We start from the raw sequence: 17,217 nt of genomic DNA on the forward strand, positions 1-17,217 counted from the left end.
TAATTTCTTATTTCAATTTGTACTATGCTTTTAATCTACTTTTTTCTTTTAACTCAATGATGTTAATATGAGATTTTTTATGTTCTATTAATCTGGTTCAATGATGCTTGATGGCTAACACAAGTTTTAATTTCCTATTGATTGAATGGATATTCTTGAAATGATGAGTCCTTGGTGTTGACACAATTTTTGAAAATAAGATTTTGCCTATCATTATGTTTAGGTTTTAATTTCTACCAATTTTTTTTTATGACATGTATAATGATGTATTAATAGGATTAAGATATGTATAATGCATTAACAATTTAACATGATTGGGTTAGGTCTGCTTTATTTTTCTCATTGTAAATGTATAATTTTAAGTGTTATTTTTGCATTTAGTTTGCAAAAATATATATATAAAAAAAGAATATAAGTTTTTTTTTTCTCTAGTAGATCCAAAAAATGGTCTTAGCATGAAAGGCTCATTATTGTTTATACTTACTTATATATAATCCTTAACCACCAACTCAAAAAATGGTGCAAATGTATGAGATAAATTTATTATAAGTTAAGTCGGATTGAAGAAAACTAGCTTAAAATTGATCACTAATTAGCCCTACGATGGATGGAAACACGCGTTCTATTAATTAAACTTTCTATTTTTCTATTTTTTCTTTGATTTTCAAATTTCCATTTTTTGTTTATTTTTCAATTATAAATATAATAATATAATCATCCTTGTATGCTCCATTCATCATTATGTGCTTTGCTTGCAAACTCTGTTGTTCTTCTTATATGTGTCTCTCCTTGTGGACTCATGCTCTTTTGATATGCGTTTATGCTTGTGGACTTTGTTGCTTTGATGATATATGTTTTTGCATGCAAACTTTTTTACTCTTTTTATACATATTTTGGCATGTGATTTCACTGTTATCTATGTTGCTTGATGCTTACATTTTGCTATTCTTTTTTATTTAGTGAGTCAAAGTTATCTTTTTAGTTTTTATTTTTATAATATTAATATATAATTATATTGCACAAATACTAATATATATTATAAATATGTTTTGTTTTGAATTTTTTAGCTTTTAATTTTTAATATAGATTATAATATTATAGTAAATAAAAAATGTATAGTAATTTTTTTATTGAATGTTAATTCTATTATAATTATAGATGGATTCATAGTAATCAATGAGTGAGTTTAGAAGTGGAACATATAATTTAGCTACATCTTTGACTTCTAAATATATGTGTGAAAAAGTTAAAGTGATTCTTCCCTTTAAATTTTGTAATTGTGTTGTAAAATAATAAAGAAGGAGAAGGAAATATAAGTTGACATTGTAACTATTGTGAAAGAACTTATAAAGTTCATACTTTAGAATGAGATCTTATTTGTTAAGAAAAAAAAGGAGATAAGATTGGTGTTTGTTCAAAAGTGTCAAATAATATGAGACAACATGACTTGAGAGGCTAATGAAAAAGCAGAGCTTATGCAAGTTGTTTTACTTACTAGAATAGATATTTAATAATGAAGTAAAGGAGCATTTAACATGTGAAATAGTTAGGCTATTTTATTTAGTCAATTTGTCATTAATGTTGCTAGAAATTCATACTTTGTTAGTGCACTTATTTATACTGCAAATGCTTCTTTCTTAAATTTTCTTCCACTAAGCTATAATGTTATATCAACACATTATTACAAAGAGAAATGACCAACATATTAAAGTTGCTTCAATTTATAAAATACACTTGGCCATAAAAAGGTACATATGTAGTTACTGATAGTTGAACTAATCCGTCACTCACCTAGGGAATGACATGTTTTACATCTTGGGATGTTGAGCTAAGAGATGACATATGTCACATCTTATGTGTTGAGTTAATTTGAAATGAGACACTTACTAGGAGGTGACATGGGTAATCGGTGAAAGAGGTTGTGGCATTTTTAAAAGCATTTTTGGCAGTTTAAAATCACATAATTTTACTAATTAAATATTGCCACAAATGCTCTCTAAATCGCTAGAAATTTGATTTAAATTTTTTTACTAGTTTAAAATCGCTAGAAATATGATAATGTTTTTCTCGCATTTAATGCATATTGAAAATGTTGGATTTTTTGAAATCGAGTTTGCGAGTCACGAATAGGTCAAACTGAACTCGATTGGAAGTTAAAGATGATTGGAATGCAGACTTTTTCATCGTTTTGCATGTTTTCTGCTACTGACAAATATGCGAATACATATTTTTGAATGTCAATAAATAACATGAAATAGCACTTAGCTTTGTGGTTAGCATTGCCTTTCTGTTTGAATCAAACCAAAAATCAAAACTGATCCTGGATAGATTCGAACATAGAACGACATATATGAAAACCATATATCCTCTCTCAAAAACTGTTTGGCATGACATTATTGATTTATATTGTTATTTTGGACATGTTTTGCACATATTACTTAGTTCATGCAAATTTTTATGTCTAGTTTATTTGATATTAATGCTAACATTTGGCCTTTTGGAGAAAAATTTAATGTTTGGTGATTAATGTAATTTTAATGAATTGGAAAGTAGTCACAACATCTTTAATTAATTAAAATTATGTCTATAGCCTTTAAAGTTACATTAATTATAATTGATTGTATGTAATTTGATAAGATCTATCCACAAGAATTTTATTGCATTTATATGATTAATTAAGATGAAATATTGGATTATATTTCTAAATCTACTCACAGGAGTTAAGAAAGGGAACATAATTTGATAGTTTCATCACAAAGATATATAATGAGTCTGATTGAATAGGACTTTGGTTCACAGGCAAGTTTTATGCACTAGATTCATAAATTAAAGCATGTTTGCATTGGTGAAACATGATATTTATTTTATCCTCAAATTATGATGATAAACATGTGGTATTTTGAACTTTGCAGTTTCTCAATTTATGAGTATTTCTAATATTAAATATGATATCTCCGAGTTAAAGGGTGACAATTATAAGATCTAGAAGAAGAGAATTCTTCTTCATTTGGATTGAATGGACATTGATTATGGTATTAGAAAGGACGAACCACCGGCTATAACTGAGACCAACACTCCAAAATGCAGTTGATCTTTATGAAAAGTGAGAGAGGTCCAATTGTCTTTTCATGACTTTCATAAAGACCAACCTTTCTGCCAGTATTTGGGATTCTATCGATCAGCATGATAAAGTCAAGAATTTATTGAAGGCCATTGATGAACAATTTACTACTTCTGATAAATCTCTTGCCAGCATCCTTATAATGCAATTTTCATCCATGAAGCTCACTGATATTAGAGGAGTGCGTGATCATATCATGCGCATAAGGATATAGTGACTCAACTGAAAGCCTTGGAGGTTACTATGTCTGATTTCTTATTGGTGCACTATATTTTGTGGACATTGCCTCATCAATATGTCCCTTTTAAGATCTCTTATAACATACATGTGTGCTCAAGAAGAGGAAAGGTTACTAATGGAAGAGAGAAAGAGGGTGAACTTGACTACCTCTGTGAGGAGTAAAAAGAATCAAGTTAATCACAAGGAAAAGATTCTTGTTCAATCGAACATAACGAAAGAGTCAAAGTGTTTTTTTTTTTTTAAAGAAAGGACACATGAAGAAAGATTGACTAAAATTCAAGATTTGGTTGGACAAGAAAGGTAATCCATTTGCTTTGGTTTGTTATGAATCTATATGGTTAGTATTAATCATAACACATGGTGGATTGATTCTGGTCCTACAATTTATGTTTGTAATACCTTGCAGGTTATGCAAAACCTAAGGAAGCTAGTGGGAAGTGAGTAATGCATCTACTCAGGGAGTAAGATAAGTTTACATATGGAGACTGTTGGGACGTGTAGTTTAACTTTAAGTAGTGACTTTTTTTGAATTTAGAAAAGATATTTTATATTCTTAGTTTTTCTAAGAATTTGATTTCAATTTCAAGACTTGCACCTTTGGATTTTTCCTTTAATTTTTCAGACTCTAGTTTTACTTTATTAAGTAAATATGAAATTGTTGATTTTGGCAAACTATGTGATGATCTTTATTCTATTACTTTGTAAAATAATGCCGCTTATAATTCTATGCATGTTACTGCTAGTTTAAAACAATGTGTTGTGAATGAGGAATCCTCTATGTTGTGGCATCAAAGATTGGGACACATCTCCATTGAGAGAATTAAGCGATTAGTAAATGAAGGAGTACTTAGTGCTTTAAGACTTTACTGATTTCAAGAATTGTGTGGATTGCATTAAGGGTAAGCAAACTAACAAGTCTACAACTAGTGCCAAGAAGAGTTCAAACTTGTTAGAGATCATATATACATATATTTGTTGTCCAAACATGGACGCGAGTAGTCCGAGATATTTTATCACCTTCATAAATGATTACTCATAATATATTTATCTTTACTTGCTTCGTTCTAGAGATGAAGCTTTAGATGCCTTTAAGGTTTTCAAGGTTGAAGTAGAGCTACAATGTGGAAAGCAAATTAAGATTGTGAGATCAGATAGAGGTGGAGAATACTATGGAATATATACAAAGAATGGACAAGCACCTGATTCATTTGTGAAATTCCTTCAAGAACATGGGATTGTTGCCCAGTACACTTGCCTAGTTCTCCGAATTAGAATGGTGTGGCAAAAAGAAGGAATCAAACTTTAATGGACATGGTGAGAAGCATAAAGAGCAATGTAAGGCTGTGTATATATTAAATAGAATTCTAACTAAGGCTGTTCAAAGACACCTTTTGAATTGTTCAAATGTTAGAAACCTAGTTTATGACATACACATTTGGGGATGTCTGTCTGAAGTGAGAATTTATAACCCACAAGAGAAGAAACTGGACCCAAGGACTATTAATAGTTATTTCACTGGATATGCTGAAAGTCCAAAGGGTATAGGTTCTATTGTCTATCTCATAGCACTAGAATTGTGGAATCAAGAAATGCAAAGTTTCTTGAAAATGATTTGATTAATGAGAGTGACCTAATTCAAGACACTGCTCTTGAAGAAGATCATTATAAAGTTAAACCCTCTGAGTCAAATGACAACCTGATAATCATTCATACTCCTCCAGTTCAAAAGCATATCAAACAACCAGTTATGCAAGTTTCACAGGTTATAATAAATAAATTTTGATCAACCTGTTAAGCAACTAGTTAAACAAGTTCCTCATCAAGATAATGGAACAATATTAAGAAAATCTACTAGAATATAAAAGTTAACAATTTATAGTGACTATGTGGTGTATTTACAAGAATCAAACTATAATATAGGAGCAAAAAATGATCCTAAAATGTTTTCACAAGCTGAGTTCTAAAGAATCAAATTTATGGTACAATGCCATAAAAGATGAGATGGATTTTATGACATCTAACAAAGTCTGGAATCTCGTTGAGATGCCTAATGGTATAATAGTCATTGGATGTATGTGGGTTTTTAAAACAAAGAAAGACGCACAAGGCAAGACTTGTTGTCAAAGGGTTCACTCAAAGGGAAGCAATTGATTACAAGGAGACTTTTTCTATCGTGTCTAAAAAGGATTCTCTTCAAATAATTATAGCATCGGTAGCTCATTTTGACTTGAGTTACATCAAATGGATGTGAAGGCAGCATTTCTCAATGGTGATCTAGAAGAAGAGGTTTCTAGTAACAGTGAGCATTTAGTCTATAAGCTTAATACGTCTATATATGGATTAAAATAAGCTTCCCGCTAATAGTAACTAAAATTTTATAAAGTCATATCTTTATTCAGTTTTGAAGAAAACGTCATGGATCAATGTATATATCTTAAGGTTAATGAAAGTCAGATTTGTTTTATTGTTTTATACATAGATGATATTTTGCTTGCAACTAATAATAAGAGTGTGCTATATGAAGTGAAATAATTTCTCTCAAAGAACTTTGATATGAAAGATATGGGTGAGGCATCTTATGTCATAAGCATTAAGATCCATAGAGAAAGATCTCAAGGCATTTTGGGTTTCTCTCAAGAGACCTATATCAACAAAGTTTTAGAGAGGTTTCATATGAAAGATTGTTCACCAAGTGTAGCTCCTATTGTGAAGGGTGATAAACTTGAATTGAGTCAATGCCCAAAGAATGACCTTAAGCAGGAACACATGAAAAATATTTCATATGCTTCAGCTGTTGGAAGTCTTATGTATGCTCAGGTTTGCACTAGACCTGACATTGCATTTGCAATTGGAGTTTTAGGAAGATATCGGAATAATCTAAGTGTTGACCATTGGAAAGCTATAAAGAAAGTAATGAGATATCTTCAAGGAACAAAGGATTACATGTTTATGTACAGACGGACTGATGATTTGGAGGTGATAGGCTACTCTAATTCAGACTTTGCTAGCTGCATTGATACTAGAAAATCTACATATGGTTACATTTTTATGCTAGCTTGTGGAGTTGTGTCTTGGAGCAGCGTGAAGCAGACCTTGACTACTACTTTCACTATGGAGGCTAAGTTCATTTCTTGTTTTGAAATTACCTCACATGGTGTATGATTGAAGAGTTTTATATCTGGGCTTAGAGTTATGGACTCTATTTCTAGGACATTGAGAGTGTACTGTGACAACTCTGCTGCAGTATTTATAGCTAATAATAATAATAATGGAAGTCGAAGTAAACACGTTGACATTAAGTATTTAGCCATAAGAGAACGTGTTAAGGAAAATAAAGTGGTTATTGAACATGTTAACACTGAGTTAATGATTACTGATCATTTGACTAAAGGCATGCCACCAAAGAATTTTGAGGATCATGTAGCACGAATAGGACTTGGTTCCTTGATGTGACAATCATTATGGGTACTGTTTATTATTTTGATAAAACTTTTATTTAGTTTGATGTTTTCTCTTTTGTTTTGTACACACTTTGTTTCATTGAGAAATATTGTTTAGTTTTGACCTTTAATGAACATGTGATTTATTCATTAAGTTCAAAGTTGGTGTTAATAGACTTGATATATTGTGATACATGGGAGATAATACTCACCATTGAAGGAACTATCACCATGATTCATATATTTGGTTTCTTATTATGGTTGATAATGAAATTAATGGGTCAAGTGAAAGAATGTTAGCAACCCATTTCAGTTTTACTTCCTATCTTTAAGGAACAAAATGTGATCCATATCATCCTCATTATCTGCATTCAATTTTTTCTTTAATACAGAGGTTACATTTGCTAATTTTTTGGAATAGACTCTATGATGAGTAAAGCCCTATAAGTATTTTGCATTATCATTTGTTTAGGTCACCGAATCCACTCCTCTATTCAAACTACAACGCACCATCATGTTTTGAGTGAGTGAGGGTTTAGAAAACTAAAACCGCCACAAACCAATCCTGCAATGGTTGAAGGTTAGTGCTTTGTTCCGTTTTCGCTTTTGCACATCTTAATAATTCTTTTTTCATGGCATCACTTGAAAGGCAAGTGCAATGAGATAAAGCTCAAGCAAGTAAAAATGATACTTCTAGATCTAGTTTGCCGCCAATGTAGATCATGTTATAAACTATTAATGGATAGTGTTCTACCAATCTAAGATTTCTTAGTAATTTTTGTGGCTTAAACAAGTTTGTGGGAATGTTTAAAATTGCCATCTCTAAATAAAGACCATAAAAATATCATATGCATTTGTAAAGTAGAGATCTATAGAAGGGAAGAGAATGGAGATTAAATCTTAAGGTTGCAGATAAAGTCAATCCATATAAATAAAATATACTTAAGGAAAATCTCAAGGAGATATTTTTTACATGAACAAATGCTAAAAGATTAATCATTCTTCAACCTTGCTCAACAGAAACTCAGATATAATGAAAAGTAATATAGAGATAAACTTTCTTACATATTCCTCCTTAATCATATGGTATATGGATATATGTTGCGTCGCATATAAATGGAATATGTATATTGTAGATTTTGATTATGCCAAAAAGATAACAAGAAGGAAACTCAATGTCATGAAAATCCTTGATGATGAACAAGCAAAATGGCAAAGACAAATGGTTAGAACATTTAGATTTTAGAAAAGTTTGTCAAAAGTTTTTCTCTTTAATAAATTTATTTGGCCATTTTTAAATCAATCAAGTTTTACTAAAAATAAATTTTAAGATATTTGTTTTGATATGAAGAAAGTGTAAATCATGATTTAAAACTATCTAAAAAGTGGTAAAACTTCAATCTTTCAACTTCTAAGTTTATTGTAATCGATTACTAGATACAATAATCAATTACCATGTTGTTCTTGTATCTAGAGTTCAAAATCTCATCTGTGTAATCGATTACACAGTCATGTAATCAATTACCAGATAATTATTGTTGCCAGTTTTCAAAATTTTGAGCTAAAGACCATAATACACAAAAAGGTGTGTTTTGAAAAAGATGTATCTTTTTGAATTAATCTCTAACGGTCTATACAAATTGTTCAATATAAATAACATTTTCTAACACTTTCAAAAGGTTAGAAAAACATATTGAAAAGATCAATTGAACAATTATTCTCATTCATTAATCATCTTGGCCAAATTCTCTAATTTTTGAGAAAACTTTGTAGGACTTCAAGTTGTATTATTTGCTCTCTTCAAAGAGTAATTTCTTCTATTATATTATCAAAGTGGTGAAAAGGGTGACGTATCTCTTGTACAAACAAGAGTGAGGTATCTTTTGTATATTGAGAGACTCAAACACAAAGGGTGAGGCATCCCAAGGTGTAAGAAGGCTCTTTGATTATAAAGACTTAAAGAAATAGTGAAATTCTCAAGTGAGTTGCTTGAGAAAACTGAACGTAGGCCACAGGGGGTGATTGAACTAGTATAAATCAAGTTTGCAATCTCTTTTCCTTTATCTCTTTAATTCATTGCAAATCTATTTCATTGATATTTTGTTCATAAACTTTCATATCTTTTGTTTCTTCATCTATTAGGTTAAACTTTTGAATTAAATTCTTAAATGTTATAGAAAAATATTGTAATTGTGAAATCTAAGAAAAACTTTATAAACTCAATTCACCCCCCTTTTGAGTTCATTCAAGCCACTTGAATAATAAAATATCAACATAAATACCAAGAAGAGCACACCTTATGCACTCTAAGATAGTAAGGAGATACCCAAATGACACAACAGTCCAAAAATGCATTCCCAGTTTACCCTAGTAGACTGACAGTGGCATCCAACGACTCACAATCCCTATAACCTGTAGGGTAATCTTCAATAAGACAAACAAATAATGCAATACATGTAATAAAAAATCACAGGTTCTAAAGCAGAGCACAAAATTCAGATAATGTCACATTGTTTCACTTTTGAGAACATAAAAGGAGGTGTCTTCAAATAAATTACTACAACAATATCATTTTAACAACTAAGAACTAACATTAAGCAAAAAAAAAACTTTAATCATCATCAAGCGCCATAGAGACTATAAAAGTAATATCTTGTCAAGAAGCCATTCTACAAAATAAAAATTATATTTAATTAGTAAATATTTATCAACTCGTAATATAGTTAATAATAACATGATGAGTGTTCTTACCTTGCTCAAATTTCTCAAGCTTTTCAAACTCTTCATTTGAAAGTAATAGTGAAGAATATCCCTTAAGTTAGTCTTTGATGCAAATAAGTGTTTCCACCATTTTAGGTGTTAAGGAAGTGGGGTAAGAATTGAGTACCCTTTCTCCAGTACTAAAGGCAGATTCAGAGGCTACAATAGATACAGGTATTACCAACACCTTTTTTTGTAATGCTTGCAAGGATTGGAAATCGACTTGAGTTTAACTTTCACCAATTCAAGATATCATAATTTTTTGTCCTCTCTAAAGTTTCTTCCAAGCATTTACTTAATTCAGATTTTTTACTTCCACTTGATAAAAAAAATTGACTATAGTCATAACGATAATCACTACTACCCTGAAAAAATTCACTATAGTCATAGCAATCATCATTCAATATTGTTTCATGTGAATTACCTTAAAGACTGCTTCTCTACCTTTAAATTCCTCAAAAGAAGACTCCAAATAAGTTTTTAATTTTTCATTCAATATCATTGCCTCACTAACACCAAAAGCTTGAGAAATCAACCATTTTATGAACTTTAATTTATATCTAGGGTCTAACATAACAGCAATGAACAACAACATATTTATATTGTTAGGATTCTCCCAATACTTATCATATTTTTTTTCTTCATTCTTATAGACATTTATTTCATTCTTACATCTTTGAACTGATGACACATTTAGTTGATCTTCTTTTCAATTTCAAAAACCTCTAACATATATATATTACCAATCATATAAGATGAACCAGAAATACACAAAGTAGCTTAGTAAAATCTTCAAAAATGGTAATATTGAGCATACATAGTCCCAATATTCACTTGTAGGAACACCCCCTTCCACTTGTTTAACTCTTCAGTATACTTCCTATCTTGCATTTCAAGTCTTCAAATGTCTTTTGATGTTTTAAAGCACCTTCTAACATAAAAATAAAAATAAAAAAAAGGTTGAATTCTACCTATTTTCAACATCTAGACAAACAAGACCTCTATATTCAATTTCTCGTTCAATATATGTCTTAAATTTTGTCAATCTAGCAGAAGTTCTTATTTATTTCACTGCAGCATGAATTTTTAAAACAAAATCATCAATCTCCTTTAAACATTGTTTTACAATCAAATTCAAAATATGCGCATAATAATGCATATGAATATATTCTCCATCCAAAATTAAATTGCTCTAGGACAGTAGCCTTTTTTCTGAAATACTAAATACCAATATCATTTAATGAGGCATTATCAACCCTCAAACTTAAAACACAATTCAACCCGCACTCATCCAAACACTTCTCTATAGTCTTAGCAATATTTTCTCCTGAATGGCTCGTGTTTTGACAAAAATTTACAACTTTTTATGTAGTTTCTAGTTATTGTCAATAAAATGTCCAACCAAGCATAAATAACTAAAATTTTGACTAAAAGTCCATGTGTCAGTGGTAAGATAAACCCTTTTGACAATTTTGAGAAAGAAATTTTTTCAATTTGTTCTTTTCTGTCTCTTATAGCCCCAAAACATTACGTGCTAATGTACTATATGAAATGACATGAATTTTTTGCTGTAAAACACTCAAAAATTTTTGAAATGATTCATGCTCCACACATTGAAAAGGAATTTCCATAGCTATAAACATCTTCACTAATTTTATTCGACACTTCTCTTGGTCAAATTTGGCAACTGAAGGAGAAGAAACATGTCTTTATGTATTTGCCATTGATGATGAAATTGAATTAGGATTATTTTTATATTTTTTTGAACGAGCTAGCATGGAACTTGTCCCATTATCAAATTTCATCAAGCAACTAAATAGTTGCATCTCGCTTTTTTATTTGATATAGGGTCTACAATAAAATGATTCCAGACTTCATACTGATTTTTACGTCTATCAGATCAATATTGTGACACATTAGCAATGTTAGAGACTAATGGTGAAGAAGTCAAATTCTTTTTTGTCTCAGAAGCCATAAAATCATCTTAATCATCTATTGTATCTACTATTTTGCATTAAAAAATAAATAAAAATATTTTTAAGATTATCAAATGCTTGGTCAAACTTGCTTCAAATTGTCTTTTACCATGAATCCTACCAACCAACTAACAATGATAAGGGTAAAGAACTAAAGCACAAATGTCTATCAAATTCATATTTCTCTTATGTTAAACTTTAATATTGATCGAGTAGTAGAGATATCATTTGTGATTGGTACTAGACTATTGATCACAATTCATAGATGATTGTCCAATCACCATTTTCAAGAATTTTTGAAAAAAAATGAAATGAAAAGAAAAAACCATGGTAGGCACTGTCTCATCATTCTTTAACTCCTCCTTACTGTATTTCTTGTCTTTTTTATCCTTTCAAAAATAGGCCCTATTTTTAAAATTAACAAAGCATTTTTATCCTATTATTTCTTTGCTCATTCGTAAATTAATTTATCCTTTTCATTTTGAATTATTCTTCTTCTCCCTCAACCTATGTTTTAAAAATATCATCAAGCAAAAATTTATTTTTCTCCAACTTCTTTACCATTATACCCTTCACAACACCCAACTCTAGATGCACGAATTGAAAAGTTAGAGCAACTAACTCACTTAAGTTCAAAATGAATTTATTTCACGTGAAAAAAATAATAATTCAATTGACTTATTCTACATCTGGAGTCACTTGTTATACAATAACAATGACCTTTTTTATAGTCATTATATATGCTTAAAAGTAATATATTTTTAAGAAGATCATAGTTTATGTTTGGAAAATTACAAATGAAGCGATAGTTTGACATATAATATCTTGTTATAACTCTAATGAATTTTTTTAGCATATGTATATGTCATATAATAATCTCTTTGAAAATTTGTAATCTTAATTGATATGTTTAACTAAATCATATAAATATTATTAAATAAATGTATCAAAAATTAATGTTTGATTATCGTCAAAAGGAGAGAGATTATTATTATTAGACAATGCATGAGATTGTTGGTTTCAATCAAAAGAAACAATAAGAAATTTTTGTCAATAGTCTACACAAAATCAATCAAAAGTATTTGTCAACTAAATATATTAATTCTTGTTTTAAAAATTATAAAATCACATTTTTTTAGTACAGACAAAAACATTTTTTTGCATATTCTGCATACTAAGCACGTTACAAAAGGAAAAACTTAGAGAAACATTTTTTTTTTGCTAAAGTAAAAATTCGTTTATTGAAAGAATTTTAAAAAAAAATATTTTATGTCCAACAAATACATGGATGTTTTTAACATTCTTAAATAAATTAGAGTTTATATAAAGAGACAAATATTCATATAAAAGATACAAGAACAAGCATAACAATACAAATTGTTTCTCACCCTCTTGTAAATCTTTGCAACTTTATTCTTTTTTCTTTTTGTAAATATTGAGAGTTTTATTTCATTTTTTACTCAATCTTAAGTGAGAAAAACCTAAAGTAGTTATAATAAGAATATTTTGTGTGTGTAGAGTCTATAGAAACTATTTTAGAATACTTGAATTCTTGAGTTTAGAGAGACTTATACAAAAATACTTGGTGAGTGAAATTTTTTGTTGTAAAATTTTTTCATGGTAAAAATTTTGATGAGAATTCAAGAATTAAATGTAATATTGATATTGTGAAGTAAACTAATATAAATTTTGATGCTCTTCTTTCTTTTCATATTTTCTATTAATTTATGTAATTTGAAAGGACTAATGAATTAAAATTTTATTTACACTTTAACGTATTGTGTGATAACAATTGGTTTAAGTACAAAAACATTATTTATACACTATTATTTTTGAAAATTTATGAAAACTCAATTCAACCATTTTCTCCTACTTTTTATCTTACTTTCAAAACCATAAGCATTAAGAACAATCAAAATAGAATAAAAATTTATCAAGATTAAATAAAAGCTAGCTTAGATTCAAAATAGTATCATCAATCTTACATTAACCAATCTCATTCTACAATAAAATGTGTGCTTCTTGTACTTGAAACCCTTCCTAATGTGTGCTTCTTGTACTTAAATATTTAGGGTATTCAAAATTGCATGAGGCACATCAATGATCAATTCAAACATACAAAAATGCATAGAGATAGTACATGATATAGTCATGCTTCCGTAATACAATATAATTGTGTTATTCTTTATTTAAGAATTTATCAATTTATTTATATCAAAATATAACACATGTTGCATAATATTAATAGGTAGTGTTCTTTATTGACATAACTGTTTTTACTCTTCTTAAGTCAATGTTAATTCAGTGTTGTTCCATTATTTTATGTACATTTAAATATTTATACTTTTGTTGTCAAAATAAATTTATTTTCACATCAAATATGTAAAAGTAATAACTTAAACTGAAACAAATAAAATGCATGATAATATTAACTAATAATTATGAAAGATTTAAATGTTAATTTTATGTACAAACCTATGCATGATGTACACACATAATTTTGGTGGCACGTAGTTGTGAAGATATTTTGATGTCAATTTAATATATATTATTTATGAAATATAAGGCATTTAAATAACTATTACAAATTTTAAGTTTACAACATAGCTTTTCTTTAATATCTTTTTAGTAAATTTCATAATGAAATTTATTAAATTAAGGGTATTTTAAAATGGTTTCAATTTTTTTATTTATTTAAAAATAAAATATGTTAAGTTAAATTTATTTTTAATTTATATTTAAAACAATTTTACCTTAATTTTAAAATAAAAATAAAAGTAAGTTTAAATCTTTATTTGTTGTAGTTATAAGTTTTCAAGTTTTAGTTTAAAATGTAAATTTTAAAATAAATTTGTTCATATAAAACAAAGTTGAATTAATTTTTATCTCAAATTTAAAATTGGTTTACCTCTATTTAAAATCCAAAAAAGTAGTTTTGTGTTTTTTAGTTGCAAAAATATATTATTTAACTCTCATTTCACTTGAAAAATAAGAATATACATTCACCACTACTAGTATCGTTACTATAACTATCGCCCATTATTGTCACTATTTATCATTATTTTTATGATAAAATTTACTATTATTATTATCATTATTATTATTATAACACTGTTATTATTGTAACTATTACCATTATCATTGTTACCATGAAAATTATTATTATTTTTGTCATGACTATTATTACCACAACAACCATTATCGCCACAACAACCATTATCGCATGTCACCATTACTATTGTTTAATCATTGTCAATTACTATTATTATTATCATTATTATTATTGTTATAACAATGTTATTATTGTAACTATTACCATTATCATTGTTACCGTGAGAATTATTATTGTTTTTGTCATGACTATTATTACCACATCAACTATTATCGCATGTCACCATTACTATTGTTTAATCATTGTCAATTACTATCACTAACATAAACATTTCTATTGTTACACTTTTTGTTATTACTATTATCATTATTATTTTTATCACCATCTACTATTACTATCACTCTCTCTCTTTACCTTTCTCTTGTTTTATCACCCAACAAATTTGATTTAAGTATAAATTAAGTTGTATTGTTTGAATTTAAATTTTGATATTAAAATTTAAAAACTTAAAAAAAATGAAACTTAAAATTGTAAATTTAAAAATAAATTTTAGTTTTCAAAACTTAGAATTAACATTTATATTATAAGACCTTAGATTTTAGTTTAAAAAAATAAGCATTTAACTTTCTTATCTCTAATACACAATAGTTATCACTGTTAATACTAAAGTCATTATTATTATTATTATTATTATCAATATACAATTATTATTATTACTACTATAATTGTCATGTCATTATTACTACTATTATCATAATTTCTTGCGCTATTAATGTCATTATCGATTTCATTATCCTAATCTTATAATTTTATTATTTCTTGCATTAAACAAACTTAAATTAAGAAAATTTATTTATGTGAATAAGATTTAAAATTTGATATTAAAATTTAAAAATTGGAAACTAAAAAAATTGTAAAAAGAATTTATAAAAATAAAAGCTAACTTTAATTTTTAAATTTTGAAAACTTAAAACTACAATCATGTTAAATATAGCCTAAACCTTTTTTAATGAATTTCATATCAAACTTATCTTGAATATGTTCCTCACATTTTAAACTTATTAAATAACTTTTTATTAAGTTATTTATCAAAACATGTCTTTAGTTAAAGAAAAAGAAATGTAACGTAGTGTCATTCCTGCATCTAGAGCACTTGTCTTGTAGAATGAATGTACATCACAGTGTGAACTTAAATCATATCCTGTGTCGATAAAATGTAGCACCAATAGATACAAACAATATTTTAGAGCCATCCATGCTTGTGCAAATTGTATAAATATTTAACGTGCTTTATATTATTCTCTAATTAAAATTAGATTTTTTATTTTAAAAATTAGTATTAATTTTTAATATTAACCTTTATTGGATGAGCAATCGAAGTAAAATTTTAAATTTAATTTAAAATTAGAATTAAAAATGCTTATAGTAATCCAGTTAAATTTTGTTCATATCATTTATAAACAAACAAATATTTTGACAAGTGAATTGCTATAAGGGCATGCGTAACGCTGGCTTCACTTAGATGAGCAATTAAGAGCAACTCAAAAAGCTTTAAATGTCACTTACAATAACATCTATTTAATTGTATGACAAATTTTTTTAACACATAATTGGAGATGCTCCAAGCTTAAAAGTTTCATCAAAATTTATAACAAAACAACGGATCTGTATGTAATTAGTTAAATAATAAATTAATATTTGATGGAGAGGTCACAAGATTAAGATATAACTTTCATTAAAAGTTTAACACTTTTCTTTTGAAATTTGTATAGCATTTAAATTTCAATATTGCAAAATTTTCAAATGTTAATAATTATAAGCCATGCTGAAGCTGGGTTAGTCTTAGAGTTTGTAAACAGTTAATAAGTATCTTGTCCATTCTATGAGTACTTTTAAATATAGATAAAACGTTAGATATATAAATTAAAAATAGTTAGTTGCAGATTAATTTAACTTATGTATGATTATTTCACTGGTAATAAAAAAGTATAAATAAAAGATAAAACACACATTTAAAACTAAATTTAGAAAATCTAAGCAATTCGATTCATTGATAAAAGAATATATCATTTTATTGGTAGTTCTCAGTTCCTCCTGTCAAATCATTGAAAAAAGTTATTTTCAGAGACATGATTATGTATTTTACGAGTTTTACAAAAATTATTTTGCACTTTCATACATTTTACTCCTGCCTAGATTGATTAGGATCACCATTCTCATCTTTGTGAGCATAGATTGAGTCAAGGCCTCATCCTTGTTTTGCTGGCCTGTCATTGTATTTCACTACAACTTTCAAAATAAGAACATAATTTTAATTCGGTCATAATAAATAGAAGATTTGTACTCCTACGTGTTATTTTATGACTCTACCAACAAAACAAATCTATCAAAGGCATAAAAATGAGCTCTTACAGAATATCAAACATAGCACACCGGAAGGCAATGCATACATGGTGATTCGACAGTTAGTAGAGAAACACATTGTCCTCATTTATTACAAAAACAATACACTATTTTTATTGTCTCTTTGTTTTTTCATTTCAAGTTCCTTTAAGTAAAAATAGAAAC

Source organism: Abrus precatorius, unplaced genomic scaffold (genome assembly GCF_003935025.1).
Source record: "Abrus precatorius isolate BTA unplaced genomic scaffold, Abrus_2018 Scaffold2, whole genome shotgun sequence".
NCBI lineage: Eukaryota > Viridiplantae > Streptophyta > Magnoliopsida > Fabales > Fabaceae > Abrus > Abrus precatorius.